This window comes from Bos indicus, chromosome 12 (assembly GCF_029378745.1).
Source record: "Bos indicus isolate NIAB-ARS_2022 breed Sahiwal x Tharparkar chromosome 12, NIAB-ARS_B.indTharparkar_mat_pri_1.0, whole genome shotgun sequence".
Lineage (NCBI taxonomy): Eukaryota > Metazoa > Chordata > Mammalia > Artiodactyla > Bovidae > Bos > Bos indicus.
Window position 1 is genome coordinate 82729177 of NC_091771.1, and position 17226 is coordinate 82746402.

General features: G+C 40.3%; 1 non-coding gene across 1 annotated transcript; it reads right to left on the reverse strand.

Annotated features, from left to right (window-relative positions):
- Nucleotides 1-349: 349 nt before the first annotated feature.
- TRNAF-GAA (transfer RNA phenylalanine (anticodon GAA)) lies at nt 350-421 on the reverse strand. Its single transcript has one exon. It is a non-coding gene; the product is annotated as a tRNA-Phe (tRNA).
- Between the last annotated feature and the right edge of the window lie 16805 nt (nt 422-17226).

Here is a 17226-nt window from a genome sequence, read left to right on the forward strand (position 1 = left end):
CAAATAGCAAGAAGAGATAAGAAAGCGTTACTCAGTGATCAATGTAAAGAAATTGAGGAAAACAATAGAATGGGAAAGACTAGAGATCTCTTCAAGAAAATTAGATTACCAAGGGAACATTTCATGCAAAGATGGGCTCAGTAAAGGACAGAAATGGTAGGGACCTAACAGAAGCAGAAAATATTAAGAAGAGGTGGCAAGAATAAACAAAGAAAGAAAGAAAGTGCAGTTGCTCAGTCGTGACCATCTCTTTGCGACTCCATGGACTGTACCTACCAGCCTCCTCCATCCATGGGATTTTTCAGGCAAGAATACTGGAGTGGGTTGCCATTTTCTTCTCCAGGGGATCTTCCCAACCCAGGAATCGAACCTGAGTCTCCTGCATTTCAGGCAGACGCTTTACCATCTGAGCCACTAGGGAAGCCCCAGGGAAGAATAAACAGAAGGACTATATAAAAAAAAGATCTTCATGGCCTAGATAACCAGGATGGTATGATCACTCACCTAGAACCAGACATCTTGGAGTGCGAAGTCAAGTGGGTCCTAGGAAGCATCACTATGAACAAAGCTAGTGGAGGTGATGGAATTCCAGTGGAGCTATTTAAAATCCTAAAAGATGATGCTATGAAAGTGCTGTACTCAATATGACAGCAAGCCTGGAAAAGTTGGCAGTGGCCATAGGACTGGAAAAGTTCAGTTTTCATTCCAATCCCAAAGAAAGGCAATGCCTAAGAATGTTCAAACTACCACACAATTGCACTCATCTCACACACTAGCAAAGTAATGCTCAAAAATTCTCCAAGCCAGGCTTCAACGGTATGTGAACTATGAATGTCCTGATGCTCAAGCTGAATTTAGATAAAACAGAGGAATCAGAGATCAAATTGCCAATATCCACTGGATCATCGAAAAAGCAAGAAAGTTCCAGAAAAAACATCTACTCCTCTTTTATTGACTATAAAGCCATTGACTGTGTGGATAACAACAAACTGTGGAAAATTCTTCAAGAGTTGGGAATACCAGACCACCTGACTTGTCTCTTGAGGAACCTGTATGCAGGTCAAGAAGCAACAGTTAGAACTGGACATGAAACAACAGACTGGTTCCAAATCAGGAAAAGAGTACATCAAGGCTGTATATTGTCACCATGCTTATTTAGCTTATATGCAGAGTACATCATGAGAAATTCTGGACTGGATGAAGCATAAGCTGGAATTAAGATTGCTGAGAGAAATACCAATAACCTCAGATATGCAGATGACACCACCCTTATGGCAGAAAGTGAAGACGAACTAAAAAGCCTCTTCATGAAAGTAAAAGAGGAACATGAAAAAGTTGGCTTAAGATACAACATTCAGAAAACTAAGATCATGGCATCTAGTCCAATCACTTCATGGCAAATAGATGGGGAAACAATGTAAACAGTGACAGAATTTATCTTCTTGGGCTCCAAAATCACTGCAGATTGTGACTGCAGTGAAATAAAAAGACACTTGCTCCTTGGAAGGAAAGCTATGACCAACCTAGACAACATATTAAAAAGCACAGACATTACTTTGCCAACAAAGGTCCATCTCGTCAAAGCTATTGTTTTTCCACTGGTCATGTATGGATGTGAGAGTTGGACTATAGAGAAACCTGAGTGCTGAAGAATTGATGCTTTTGAACTGTGGTGTTGGAGAAGACTCTTGAGAGTCCCTTGGCCTGCAAGGAGATTCAACCAGTCCATCCTAAAGGAAATCAGTCCTGAATATTCACTGGAAAGACTGATCCTGAAGCTGATACTCCAATACTTTGACCACCTGATGTGAAAAACTGACTCACTAGAAAAGACCCAGATGCTGGGCAAGATTGAAGGCAGGAGAAGAACAGGACGACAGAGGATGAGATGGTTGGATGCCACCAATGACTCAATGGACATGAGTTTGAGTACACTCTGGGAGTTGGTGATGGACAGGGAGGCCTGGTGTACTGTAGTCCATGTGGTCACAGAGAGTCGGACATGACTGAGCGACTGAACTGAACTGAACTGATGCATATATGAGGAAACATGATTCTATACAAACTTCTGTCCATCCATCCACTTTTGAAAAATTCTGTTAGCCCAGCTTTCAGTTCCTTTGGCTGTCTTATAGTTTTACTTTATTTCTCTTTCTCCAATTAGAAAAATCCATAGATTCCTGTAAATATTTTCAGTTATCATTGTCATCTTCTCTGTGTTATGAATGAGTGCTGCAGACATCTGTTAACATTTTTTTGTTTCCATTTCTTTTTGTTTTTCTTGTAGCTTATTTGTGTAGGGTCTGTATTGATTACTTTTCATTGCACATCTCTCAACATTAAGAGGTAATTTCCACCCTCCTCACCCCTAGAGGGTGACTTGCAAGTGATTTGTTTGGGGAGTTGTCTGGACTTGTTTGAAGCTAATTGGAGTTTTGAGTGCTATTGTTTGTTTGTTTTCTTAGATATACTTTTTGTCTGAATTTGATAGTGCTTTTCTTCTTCCTAATTAAATAAGATAAACAGCTCATTGTGAAAAACCACAATTTTGAAACTCTCTTCTTATCCATTGTCATGGAGACAGTACAGGTTCTGTAAAACTGACTTTTCCCCCCACAAATCCTCATTTACTTCTGCTTCCTTTGTGTCTCAGAACCAGTCACCTCAGTGGAAACCTAGTGTTTTGCAAAGTGTCTGCATCTCAACTTGTGAGAGTTGTGCTTGCTCTTTGCTCAGGAGCCATCAGAAGGGAGTCTTCTCCACTGGTGTATCAGCTCAACTTTTTCCTGTGTGCTCACTTCATCCGGATCTTTCCTGGCAGCCACTCCATCTGTTTTGTTGTCTGGCTTCCCAGCTGCCTCCTTGTTTTGTTGAAAAGGCATTTTTCTTTGCTATTTTTTCAATGACCTCTAAAATGAGATAGCAGAAAACTGGATATGAACCTTCATGTTCAAACCGAAAACAGTTCCTTCTAATTCTTTAATCAAATTTGCCAAGTAACTTATTATATTCTTGTGTTTTAGAACAAGATTTAGCAACATACCTTAAACTTAATTGCATGGAGTACTTTGTGGAAGCAGTCTATTGGATGAATGAGTCTATGTGAATATCATTTTAATATCTTCATATGTTTATTCCATATGTTATCACAAAGTAACAGGATGATATGAATGTTGCTGCAAACTTTGAGGGTGACATTTTTGTAGTGCTGTATAGTAATAGGCCAGGTGTTTTGATACAGTCAATAAAATACTCAGACATGAAACCTACTCAAGATATTCTTCAACATATAATAAGCCAGAAACAATATCACAAGTTTTAAAATGAGCCACTGTGAGAATCAGTGTCTCTATCTTTAATCATGAAGTGGTTAGCCTCAAGCCATTCTTAGTTTTTTCCTTTGTTTCTCTCTTTCGCTCAAACAATCCCCTTGTCGCCCACCCCTGAGTGCCCTCTCTGCCCAAACCTAGGCTGGCTTCCCTCTTGTGAGGATGGGTGAGCGCGAACGGCCTCCTCTCATCCTGTGCTTGGACTCATTGCTCCCAGAGGGCCCACACTGAAGGTCCTGTACCCACCCCCGAGGACCAGTCAGCTGCCCCGTGTCTTTTGAAGTGGGTAGCAGATTTTATTGCTTTAATTAAACTCGTTGTACGTTTTGTTTTCTACTCCACTGACGCCATGGCCTCTGGCCTTGACGCGTCTTCCATTCATAGTACGGCTCCTAGCATCACTTTTGCTGCCCTCCGGACCACCGACACTGGAAGGAGAACTCCAATCGCGCAGGTCTAACTGTTGGACATTAATGCTGCAGCCTCCTGAAAATCGACTGTTTCCAAAGGATGTAAAACGAATTCTCCGTTGGTTTGTCCCAGAGGCTCCTGAGGCTTTTCTTAATTAAGCCTAAATGGTTTCCAGAAAGTGGCTGTGTCTTAGACCAGTTCTTTTCTCATATTGATTTTCTGACTTCCTGGGTGACCCTCCCTGTCTTTAATACAGGCCAAACCTTCTTCCTGGATGGCCAGCAGAAACTCAGCCCTTGTTATACAGCACAGTCAGCTACTCCACCCTGTCCATGCAGAAGCAGTTTAACAGCTCTCGTTGATATTCCTGTCTGAGTGGTGGAAAGATAGTAACTGGAATCTTGAGCTCTTGAGTTGTTTTCCACATGTTCAAACTGCTACAGATTTAAAGGGAGATATGTAGAAAAGGATGCTTCCAATTAAATTCACAGTCTCTTTAAACACCAGAGGGCTTGTCCCCAAACTTCTCCAATGGACTTCTGACCTTAGCACATGGGGCTGAAGCAAGTAGAGGAAGGAATGACTTTATGTGCCCCTAATTGGACCCTTTTTTCAAATTCTTCATCCTAATTTTAGCCATTAATATCTTCGTTCAGAGAGAGTGAGAGAGATGAAGCTAGGATATTCATCGCATTTGACATGAGTTGTCTTAGTCACTAAGTGACAACCGAGTCTTTGCAACCCCATGGACTATAGCCTGCCAGGTTCCTCTGTCCATGGGATTTCCCAGGCAAGAATACTGGAGTGGGCCACCATTTCCTACTCCTGGGGATCTTCCCAACCCAAGGAGTGAGCCTGCATCTCCTGGAAGTCTCCTGCATTGGCAGGCAGATTCTTTACCACTGAGCCACCAGGAAAGCCCATTTGACATGCGTGTCTCGCTTTAATGCTCAGGACCGGAATAGGTGTGTGGGTTTGGTAGGGAGTGACTCATGTGCTTCTTTTCCATACGTGGACGGGAATGTGGGGATGTGGAACCCTCTCAAGATTGAATATAACTTTAACTCTGATGCCCAGGAAAACGTTTTCCTGCCTTCCATGAGCAACGTTACCTTTTGTTCTGCAAAGCCAATATACTCAAAAAGCTCACTCACAGACTTCTTTTTCTTTTTAATTCAGTTTTCACTGGAGTCTAGTTGGTTTACAATGTTGTGTTAGTTTCTGCTGTACAGCAAAGTGAATCATTTATACATATATCTACTCTTTTTTATATTCTATTCCCACATAGGTCATTGCAGAGTATTGAAGGGAGTTCCCTGTGCTATACAGCAGGTTCTTATTGCAATTTTTTGTCATGGTGGTTAGAATGTGCTACTAACAATGAGCTATGTCAGCTGTCTGCTCCTGGTTCTCTCATCAGCTAAAACTGACATAGCATTTTTTGCCCAGAAACCCTGTCCAGCTAGATAGAGTTGATAGTGTCCCACTAAACCCAGCATTTCAATGGAAGATGTGATTAGAGTTGTATGGTGGAGTCAATAATGTTTTAATAAACTCTAAGGGACATATGGAATTTCCATGACAAAAGCGTTCAGAACACAGATGCTCAAACCTGTCTGTTTGAAAGTCACAGACAGGGCTAAGGTAAGAAAAACAAATGATACAGGAAGGGATCTTTACATAGGACTCTGGTTGAAGGCACCCTGGGCACAGGAGACCAAGCATTGAATCCAGTCAGTTGTTTATGATTTGAGTTCTTTTATTAAGATTTATTTATTTATTTTTGGCTGCTCTGGCTCTTCATTGCCACACATAGGCTTTGGGGAACTACTCTGTAGTTTGTGGTGGGATTCAGCCTTCAGCGCTGGGCACACAGGATTAGTTGCTCTGTGGCATCTGGAATCTTACCGGAACCATGTCCCTTGCATTGGCAGGTGATTCTTAACCAATTCTTAACTTTCCTGCCAGGGAAGTCTGATTTGAGGTCTTTTGAAAGTCCTTTCTGGGCTTCTTTCTTCTTATGCATAGCATGAGGGTAGTAATTCTTAGCCCATGGAATTGGTGTAATGGCCAACCAAAATAATATACCTATTACCCAGGGGCAACTCTATGATTGGATGAAGACGATGATGTGAGAGCTTATACCCTGTGCCCATACTCTGCACTCAGTAAATGTTTGTAACACAATCACTATAAATTACACAAGATATACCCTCATAATATTTAAAGATCTTCACTTTACAATCATGGAGTCACCATATGCAGGAAGGAGGGTCAGAGGCACAGGTTAATTGTTTATTGTGTTTATATGTGTGTGTGAAAGACAGAACTTTATTGCCAGATTCCTCAAATCCTTTGGAGTGAATAATTATAATATGTAGGAAAAAAATGGACCACACAGGTTACTGAAAGGCAATCTTCTTGGTTGTCCCATAAGATACTATATTTTCCACATCCTCAATAGCACAGAAGTTTCAGAAACCTGCCAACCAAATTAAGTTAATACATAAGGCACTGATTGAATACTATCCGCTGCTCAGGGATTCCTAAGTCTCTTTTTGCAAATGAAAAAGAGCCCCTAAAAAGATTATCCCCTCTATTTCTCCAGAAACACATTCACTGATGCTAATAAAAGTCAATCTTCTTTCCTCAGAATATTTCTACAAAAGAAGAGTCTACTTGTCCTGGAAAGAATCTAAACCAGCTTTTCCCTGACTTGGTTCCTTAGACCACTAGTCACTGAGAATTTAATAAATATACATACAAAAATCAAACTGTGGCAATGTAGGAAATGTTAGGTTTTAAAATTAGACGGGACATCTCAGACTCTCAAAAATGTTAGTTTGCATTGGGATAGATGCAGTGTCATTTCATAAAATCTATTTGAATGAGAGGAGATTTCAGCCACGGTAGGCTTAACATCTTATTTTTCACCAAGTATTTTAAGTAAACATGGATCACAACAAACTGTGTGGAAAATTCTTAAAGAGATGGAAATACCAGACCATCTTACCTCCCTCCTGGGAAACCTGTATGCAGGTCAAGAAGTAGCAGTTAGAACCGCATTTGGAAAAACAGACTGATTCCAAATTGGGAAAGGAGCACATCAAGGCTGCATATTGTCATCCTGCTTATTTAACATATAAGCATATTAAATCATGTGAAATGCCAGGCTGGATGAAGCACAAGCTGGAATCAAGATTTCTGGGGAGAAATATCAATAACCTCAGATATGCAGATGACACATCCTTATGGCAGAAAGCAAAGAACTGAAGAGCCTCTTGATGAAAGTGAAAGAGGAGAGTGAAAAAGCTGGCTTAAAACTCAACATTCAAAAAATGAAGATCATGGCATCTGGTGCCATCACTTCATGGAAAATAGATGGGGAAACAATGAAAACAGTGAGAGACTATTTTCTTGTGCTCCAGAATCACTGCAGATGGTGACTGCAGCCATGAAATCAAAAGACACTTGCTCCTTGGAAGAAAAGCTTGATCTTTTTGGAGTCCAAGGGACTTTCAAGAGTCTTCTTCAAACACCACAGTTCCAAAGTGTCAATGCTTTGACGCTCAGTTTTCTTTATAGTTCAACTCTCACATCCATACATGACTACTGGAAAAACCATAGCTTTGACTAGATGGACCTTTGTTGACAAAGTAATATCTCTGTTTTTAATATGCTGTGTAGATTAAACAGAGATATTACTTTGCCAATAAAGGTCCGTCTAGTCAAAGCTATGGTTTTTCCATAGTCCATGCATTCCATCCAGTCATGTATGGATGTAAGAGTTGGACCATTAAAAAAAAACAAAACAAAAAACTGAGCATCGAAGAATTGATGCTTTTGAACTGTGGTGTTGGAGAAGACTCTTGAGAGTCCATTGGACTGCAGGGAGATCCAACCAGTCAATCCTAAAGAAAATCAATCCTGAATATTCATTGGAAGGACTGGTGCTGAAGCTGAAGCTTCAATACTTTGGCCACTTGATGCAAAGAACTGACTCATTGGGAAAGACCCTGATGCTGGGAAAGATTGAGGGTGGGAGGAGAAGGGGATGACAGAGGATGAGATGGTTGGATGGCATCACCGACTCGACAGACATGAACCTGAGCATGCTCCGAGAGTTGGTGATGGACTTGGAAGCCTGGCCTGCTGTAGTCCATGGGGTCGCAAAGAGTCGGACACGACTGAGCGCCTGAACTGAACTGGGAACTGACCAGTGTCCTTTGTTTACAATCAGAGGCAGCACAGCAGAGGGATTAATGGCCCAGATCTTTCTGACGGGGAGGATGAAAGCCAAAGGAGATAACATTTACAAAGAAAGAACAACACTGCCTGGCACACAATACATGCTATGCTAGCTGTGTTGCTGTTGTTTAGTTGCTTAGTCGTGTCTGACTCTTTGTGACCCCATGGACTGTAGCCTCCTAGTCTCCTCTGTCCATGGGATTTCCCAGGTAAGAATACTGCAGGGGGCTGTCATCTCCTTTTCCAGGGGATCTTCCTGACCCAGGGATCCAATCGATGTCTCCTGCATTGCGCGTTGATTCTTTAGCACTGAGCCACCAGAGAAGTCCCATGTTGGGTATAGTCATACATGTTAAAGAGAAATTACATGAAGAAAAGCTTGTGTAATATAGTTTTTAGCGTCATTTTCCCCTTTCATTGTGCTTGTGAGGCATACTCAGACTTTTTCCCTGAGAGTTTTAGAACCGCCCATTTCATTACATCTCAAGTTAGAAAAAGAAATATAAACAGGAAAGGCAAATAAATTCGAGTTATGTCTTGGAGAAAGGATGGATTTATGGCATATTTAAGCAGACAAGAGTGATTATACACCCATGGAGCAGCTGTACTTCCATGGGCAAGTTCTACGCAGAGATGCAAGTTAGCCAGTATTATTATAAATATTTTAAAGGCGAGGGATTTGAGAAAGAGAGAAGCTAGGTAACCTAAGCACATGCCTCAGAAGTTTTTCAAAGCTGAGATTTGAAAATGGGCATCCTTGCTCTGAAATTCATTTTCTGACCATTACATTTTTAACTTAACCTTGTGGCAGCATCTCAATAACTGGTTTTAACTCTTCAGGTTGGCAATGAAAAACTCATTGGTGCAGAGGAAATAATGCCCTAAAGCCTCTGAAATTTGGAATTTTCCTTTTGCTTTTCTCTCCTTATATATCTGTCTTGTCCCTAAATAACAGTAATTCTCTGCAGCTGGTCATGAAATTTCAAGCCTAGACTTTAAAATGCATATTTGATTCTGACACACAGGTTTTGTAGCAAAATTTTGTAAGGAGTCGTTGGAATTTAGATTATAAACTGCTGTTTGTCACATTTAATTGTTATTTTGGTTGTTTCCAGACTGTGTGGGTGTTGAGGGTGAAGCTGTGGTTTTCTTGGGTGTTCTGAGCATTTCCTAAAACTATAGAAAGATGTGGCAAGCAAGAGCTATTTTGGGAGGTGCTGAAATGATTTCGATGGGAAGGTGTCCCAGGCCTCATATATTAAAGAAATGCCTGAAATTTCATTCAATCACTTGACTGCCATTCCTCACAGTTAATGTGCACTGAAGTGGAAAGCCACATAGCACACGTATTTTTTGGTTTGTAAGTGAACACTCAAATGCTCGAAGTTGATAGGTGGGAATGCAGATGTAGACTTTTGCTCTTTTTAGCTCTCCTGATTTCTCAATGAGAACAAAGATTGACTTGGCAGAAAGAGCAGGGAGTCACAGTCTTGCATTTTACTTGTCCACACATGTTCCTGTGGTGAGTGGACCCCTGCATAATGGCCTGAGATCCATTCTCTTTTCTGATGATTCCTAATGGTTTATCTCCATTCTTCATTTATTCACTGAGTTCACATATCCAGTGCCTGGTCTGTGTCTCCACATGGAAGCCTTGTAAACATCTCTGACTTTGCTTCTGCAAAGCAGAGCAATTGATTTATCCCCACACTCCCAAAGACATCTCCTTCCCCAGTCTCTGCATTCAGCAAATGATGTCACCATCAAATGAGTCCTTTAGGCCAGAAACACAGGACATATCCTTCATGTGTGCCTTTCTTAAAGGAACATCTCTCCCTTTTTAACAAGTTTTTATTTTATATTGGAGTACAGTTTATTAGCAGTGTTGTGTACGATTCAGGTGTACAGCAAATACACGCATCTATTCTTTTCCCAATTCTTTTCCCATTTAGGTATAGTGAGTAGAGTTTCCTGTGCTCTAAGTTAGGTCTTTGTTGGTTTGCTGTTTTTCTTTAGTCGCTAAGTTGTGTCTGACTCTTTTGCAACGCAGTTGACTGTAGCCCACCAGGTTCCTCTGTCCTTGGGATTCTCCAGGCAAGAATACTGGAGTGGGTTGCCATTTCCTTTCTTTCTCCAGGGGATCTTCTAGACTCAGGAACTGATCCCACACCTCCTGCATTGGTAGGTGGATTGTTTACCACTGATCCACCTGGGAAGCCCCCTTGTTGACTATCCAATTTAAATATAGCAGTGTGTAGAAGTCAATGATTAACAGATAATAATCTAATAGCAATACCACCTCCATAATCTAGCAGAAATCCATTCATGTCTTGCTATGTCTACTACTACAATCTTCTTCTAAATCATCACCATGCAACTGGATTCTCACCTAGATTTTTGTGTCAAAACCCAACATAGCCTCCTTGCTTCTGCTTCATACTTGGTAGTTGTCCACACAACACCCAAGATGTCATAGTTTCTGGAATTATCAAGGCATAATAAATAAAAGGCTATGATAGCTGCTGCTGCTGCTGCTGCTGCTAAGTCACCTCAGTCATGTCCGACTCTGTGCAACCCCATAGACGGCAGCCCACCAGGCTCCCCCGTCCCTGGGATTCTCCAGGCAAGAACACTGGAGTGGGTTGCCATTTCCTTCTCCAGTGCATGAAAGTGAAAAGTGAAAGTGAAATCACTCAGTCGTGTCCGACTCTTAGCGACCCCATGGACTGCAGCCCACCAGGCTCCTCTGTCCATGGGATTTTCCAGGCAAGAGTACAGGAGTGGGGTGCCATTGCCTTCTCCCTACATACTATTTTACACATAAGAGTAGCATCAGTTATTAGGGCAGAATTCCCAAAGGGACAAGGGGAATTCTTCTGAAATGTTTCTCCAGCATAGAAAGCACAATGAACCTAGTTATTTAGGTGCAAGATTAAAAAAAAAAAAATACTCAGAAAAAGGAGAAATCCTATTTGAGTATTCATCCCATGCCATGGGTTTCACTGGTGGCTCAGCAGGAAAGAACCTGCCTGCCCGTGCGGGAGATGTGGGCTCAATCCCTGGGCTGGGAAGATCCCCTGGAGAAGGAAATGGCAAGCCACTCCAGGATTCTTGCCTCTAGAACCTCATGCAGTGAAGAGCCTGGTGGGTTATAGTCCATGGGGTTGCAAAAGAGTTGGACATGACTTAGCAACTAAAACAGCTAACAATCCCAGGTCACACCTTAACAACAGGGTGGTGGCTACCTGAAGATTTCATGTCATCAGTATCGGCAAGACTCACCCATCCTGAGCAGTCTCACTTCACAGTGGGAAAGCAAATGAATAAGAAACAAGAACTGGAACCATTACTCTGGAGGGCTGTGGGTCACACTTGAGAATCTTTGTTTCATAAGTTGCTAAAATGTCACACCATTCTGATCATCTGCTCTATGTTGAGGTAGGAAATGCTTTGTCAGAGGTCAAGGGTAAGATGGAGCTCTCTGGTCCACAGAAACACGAGAGAGGATGGCATTTGATTTTTTTTTTTTTTTTTTTGTAGATGAGAAAAATGATTACGTATGGAATCTACCAGGTGTGATATTAAATCTTTATGCAACACTTTTCTTTGAACTCTTGTCATCTGCATGGAAAATTGATACCAAAATTCTTTCCAGATTTTTGAGGCTCTCTGCAAGTGCATGGGTTTCCCTGGTGGCTCAGTGGTAAAGAATCTGCCTGCAATGCAGGAGACACAGGAGACGTAGGTTTGATCCCTGGGTTGGGAAGATCACTTGGAGGAGGAAATGACAGCCCACTCCTATATTCTCGCCTAGAAAAGTCCATGGGCAGGCTACAGTCCATGGGGCATAAGAGTTGGGCACGACTGAGTACACACACTCATGCCACTACCTGCAGGCACAGAGGAGAAGCAGGAGAAACCTTACCTGGTGGAAAGGTAGCAGTCAGCTTGAGGCTTTCCATGCTCTGCTCTTCCTATCTCCACGGGAAAGGGTAGCACTAAAGGTGATGTGTAATCAGAGTTTATAAACCAGGATGAGACCAGATAGGCTGTGAGGAAATGCAGGTTCTTTTGGTGATTGAAGCATATTCTCCAAATAAATATTCCTTCACTTGAGAATTCATAAAGGTAATGATGGCTGTGGTATTCAGCACAGGGATTTTAGATTCTGGGTTTTACTTGAAGCCATGACTGAGGGGTGTTTATTTCATTTTATATTTATTTTTCTCTACCCAGGTGGCGGTAGTGGTAAAGAATCCACCTGTCAATGCAGGAGACATTAGAGACATGGGTCAGGAAGATCCCCTGGAGAAAAGCATGGCAGCCTACTCCAGTGTTCTTGCCTGGAGAATCCCATGGGCAGAGGAGCCTGGAAGGCTACAATCCATAGGGTCACAAGGAGTAGGACACGACTGAAGTGACTTAGCATGCACACATGACTGAGGGGTGTGTGTGTGTGTGTGTGTGTGTGTGTGTGTGTGTGTGTGTGTGTTTCTCTTTATAAAAATTGGAATACATATTCTAAGTATTTATGTTATGATGAGATTTTGAACGGAGGCACAGGACTAACCACTGTCATAAACATTCAGTTTTCAAAGTCACTGCATCTGAATCAGAGACACACCTGAATGATCACTACTCTCTCTGTAAACAGGAAAAAAGAAAAGGTGGCAGGGAGCAGAGTGAGTAAAATTATAGGAAAAGGGGAAAAATGGACTTCATTGCCACATGTCGAAAAAAGCATTGGTTAAGTTACAGTATTTATCACTGCAGGTATGTATTTCCAAAAAAGCATTTATATGCTGTGATTAGTTAAGTGTGCTGAGCCATTCTTCATCAGATCAGAAATGAAGGTATAAAAAGGATAGGCTGACAATGTGTTATATAGGATTGCAGTTTTTTTTTTATCAAAGATTAGGAGGCTATGTTCTATTATCTGGAATGCCCAAGTTCTCCCCATCCATTGCCTTTTCAAAGTAGAATGACAAAATTCAAATTTCAGATGCAGTCAGAGAATGAAAAAAGAGTGAAGATGACTCAGCCTGGAGAATGTATGACTGCTGGAGTATTGCTGTAAAATGAGCCTCACTGTTCAATCTGTCAACACAAATAACCAGAACAAGCAGAACGGGCCGGGTGGAGAAGAGGAATCTGAACGAATATCGGGTTCTCAGTCTTTTGACTGGTTATAAAAAAAGTGAAAAAGGATAACATGGTGAAGAAGAAAGAGAATGCTTCTATGTTTCCATTCATAGGACTGATTAATTTTCATCTATAAAGAGAAACAGGAGATTGCAGGAATAAATGACTGCCTTTGGAAATCATCTGGTCAGGATGTTAGGGGATAAACATAAATTACACTGTACCTGGTCAAGCCCTTAATGGGGAATTCACTCATTATCAGCAAGCAATCCCTTACCTCATATACAATCTACTTATTCATGAAAGTTTTTTTTTTTAAGGTTTGAGTTTTCTAAACATTAAGCCTATGAGAACAGAACAGCAGGAGAATTCTGGAACAAAATAACACAGCTTACATTTTTGTGTGTTTCAAAGAATATAGCCACCATATAAGTAATTGTAATTGGGAAATGCTTGCTATTGATGATAAACGATCAGGTTAGAGGTCTTTTTACTTCATAAGCAAAGATTGAGGTCTTGAAAGATCTGATACAGTATAAAGTTTGGGGATATTTTATTGTAGTATACATGTATGTTCAAAAACAATCCTTAAAACATTTTTATATTTAAGTGCCTGATACATTGAGTAGCTACTGAGTACAAGGTATATAGACACAGATCCACCAACTTTGTAATTAAAGCAACATGATCAGTGAATGAATTCTGTCATACCTTTTCAGGAATATAATGAATTTGAAGGGCAGAATTTGGATCTGTTTCTATTGTACTACAGCTGTTTCTTTATAGATCCAGTTACTTTCAAAGTGGTTTGAAGCGACAAGGATAACAAACACTGTCTTTGTAGGTTACAGGCTCACTAGTGGGTGGCTGCGTGCATTATTGACTTGCCACCAACAGGGTGCCTAAGAACGCACACACTGAGATTGTCCTGTGCTACAGTTCTTTAGCTTGTCTGTATTCAAATCAATAACATGTCCTTTCTAGTTCATGGGGAGGCCCTGGTGCCAAGAAGAAGAGCTGCATTTAAGAAATGGAAGCTTTTCACATGACACACGATTTTGGGGGGATCCACTTGGGCAGTGATGTTTTGTTCAGAATCTTCATAGTGTGAATTTCGGGGTTCTGCTGTCATCACATTCTGGTAACACCTGCTGAAGTCAACTTCTTTGTCACTCATTCTTGTGTCTTTCTTCCTTTTGCCTAACTAGCCACAACCCTTTTCTGGATGTGTTCACTCTTCTCAGGCGTGCTTCCAAATTTTCCTCTGCACTTCCAAGTATTATATAAGCATTTCCTTCCAAACAAATGAAGACATGATACACCATTTAATTTTTATTTTAACAGTACATCTAGAGATGCTTTATTGTGTATAAAACTAACATATTTTGATTGCACAAATCTATAAATATAGCACAATCTATTTGTCCCATATTTGTAGGTCTTCAGTAGTTTTATTGGAACACACAATGATGGTCCTTTTCATATAATATTTTACAAATGTCCAAGATATTTTACAAATGTATCCAAGAAAAAGGATTGCAGAGTTACAGGGTTGATGCATTGATATTATTGTCAAATTACATTGCATGGGGATTATAAAAATGTATAATCATATCAGTATACATGTTCATACCACACAATTGCTCTCATTTCACACACTAGCAAAGTAATGCTCAAAATTCTCCAAGCCAGGCTTCAACAATATGTGAACCGTGAACTTCCAGATGTTCAAGCTGATTTTAGAAAAGGCAGAGGAACCAGAGATCAAATTGCCAACATCCGCCAGATCATTGAAAAAACAAGAGAGTTTCAGAAAAACATCTATTTCTGCTTTGTTGACTATGCCAAAATCTTTGACTGTGTGAATCACAATCAACTGTGGAAAATTCTTAAAGAGATGGGAATACCAGACCACCTCACCTGCCTCTTCAGATATCTGTATGCAAAATGAAAAAGTTGGCTTAAAGCTCAACATTCAGAAAACTAAGATCATGGCATCTAGTCCCATCATTTTGTGGCAAATAGATGGAGAAACAGTGGAAACAGTGTCAGACTTTAGTTTTCTGGGCTCAGAAATCACTGCAGATGGTGACTGCAGCCATGAAATAAAAAGATGCTTCCTCCTTAGGAGAAAAGTTATGACCAACCTAGAAAGTTGAGACATTACTTTGCCAACAAAGGTTCATCTAGTCGAGGCTATGGTTTTTCTAGTAGTCAAGTATGGATGTGAGAATTGGACTATAAAGAAAGCTGAGTGCCGAAGAATTGATGCTTTTGAACTGTGGTGTTGGAGAAGACTCTTGAGAGTCCCTTGGACTGTGAGGAGATCCAACCAGTCCATCCTAAAGGAAATCAGTCCTGAATGTTCATTGGAAGGACTGATGTTGAACCTGAAACTCCAGTACTTTGGCCACCTGATGTGAAGAACTGACTCATTGGAAAAGACCCTGATGCTGGGAAAGATTGAAGGTGAGAAGAGAAGGGGACAACAGAGGATAAGATGGTTGGATGGCATCACCGATTCAATGGACATGAGTTTGGGTAAACTCTGGAAGCTGGTGATGGACAGGGAGGCCTGGAGTGCTCAATGGACATAAGTTTGGGTAAACTCTGGAAGCTGGTGATGGACAGGGAGGCCTGGAGTGCTGCAGTCCATGGGGTCGCAAAGAGTTGGACACGACTGAGTGACTAAACTAAACTGATACATGTTTAAGGACTCTGTATTTTTTTTTTAACGGCACACTGCCTTTTTTTTTTTTTTTTTCTTGGTGGTGTTTTTCTTTGTCCTTTTGATTTATCAAAATATTTAAAAATTAAGAAAATTTTTCCTTCTGTCTGGGATATAAATTGAAAATATTTTCCCAAGCTAATATTAGTCCTTGACTTTGTAAACTTTTGTATAATGAATCTTAAATGTATATGTTTTAAAATTTATTTATTTCACTTGGTGTCTTTTGTGTTTTTGTTTAATTAGAGTTGACAGGCGCACTGCAATTTTTAAACCAATCTATTGCTTATGGTTTTGTTTTGCACTTTTTTTGACAATTGTTTAAATCAATTGATACATCTTATTTTAATGAAATATGTGAAGTAACTTTACAAATTATTTTTTTTCCTTCAACTGACTACCCAATTTTCCACTTTTTGAAAATGAATCTTTCCCATTGATTTTAAATATCACCTTTATTATATTCTGAATATTTACCTCACCGTCAATTCTCAAACCCTTCAGCTTTTGGACAATGCTACCTTTTGCTTCTGTGATCTTAGACTTTTTGACTCTCCTCCAACACAAGGAAAACCTCAGTCCTCTACACATAAATCTTTGCTTATCTACCCTGTTTTGGACAAAATACCTTTCATTCTTTCCTCATCAACCTAGGGAAAAACAAGTTTGATTAATTGCTTTATCTAACTCTTCTGTCATAGATGGAGTAGATAGAGCCATAAACACAAGTGGAATAATTGTACTTAAAAACATGTGCTTCTCATAAAAACGATATCTTGTAAATCATTGGTGTTAAAATTGGCTGCAAAGTAAGATGGTTTAAATTGTATGATGTTTAATCAAATATAACTGTGCGAGCCCTCTTCCTAATGCAGCCAGACCATAATATTTAACCCGTGAATAACTGTATAAAACTCAGGGATCTACGGAGAAGATTCTGTGGAGTTTGCAAACATAGCTGAGTGTCTAGTTGTCACTTCCACATCAATTAGAGTGACTTTGGATGCAACTGTTTTATTCAATGGAGTTTTTATAAGATATTATTTGAAAGAAATTTCCTGTGGTAAAAAGCTTTAAAGATACTGAAGAATTTGATGAAGACAACAATTTGCATACATCCTTAAACTATTTAAATGAAAATTCAGATTTGGTTTTAATCAAGAAGCCATTTGTAATCATCCTATGATTCATTATATGATATTTCCCCCACAATCTCATAATATCGTCTCTAAACCCTCTTTATTGGTCTGTGTTCTTCAGAGAAACAGAATCAATAGGATATAAAATTATAGGGAATTGGTTCATGCAATTATGGAGGCTGAGAAGTTATTAGACTTGGAGTTGACAAGTTAGAGGCCCAGGAGAATA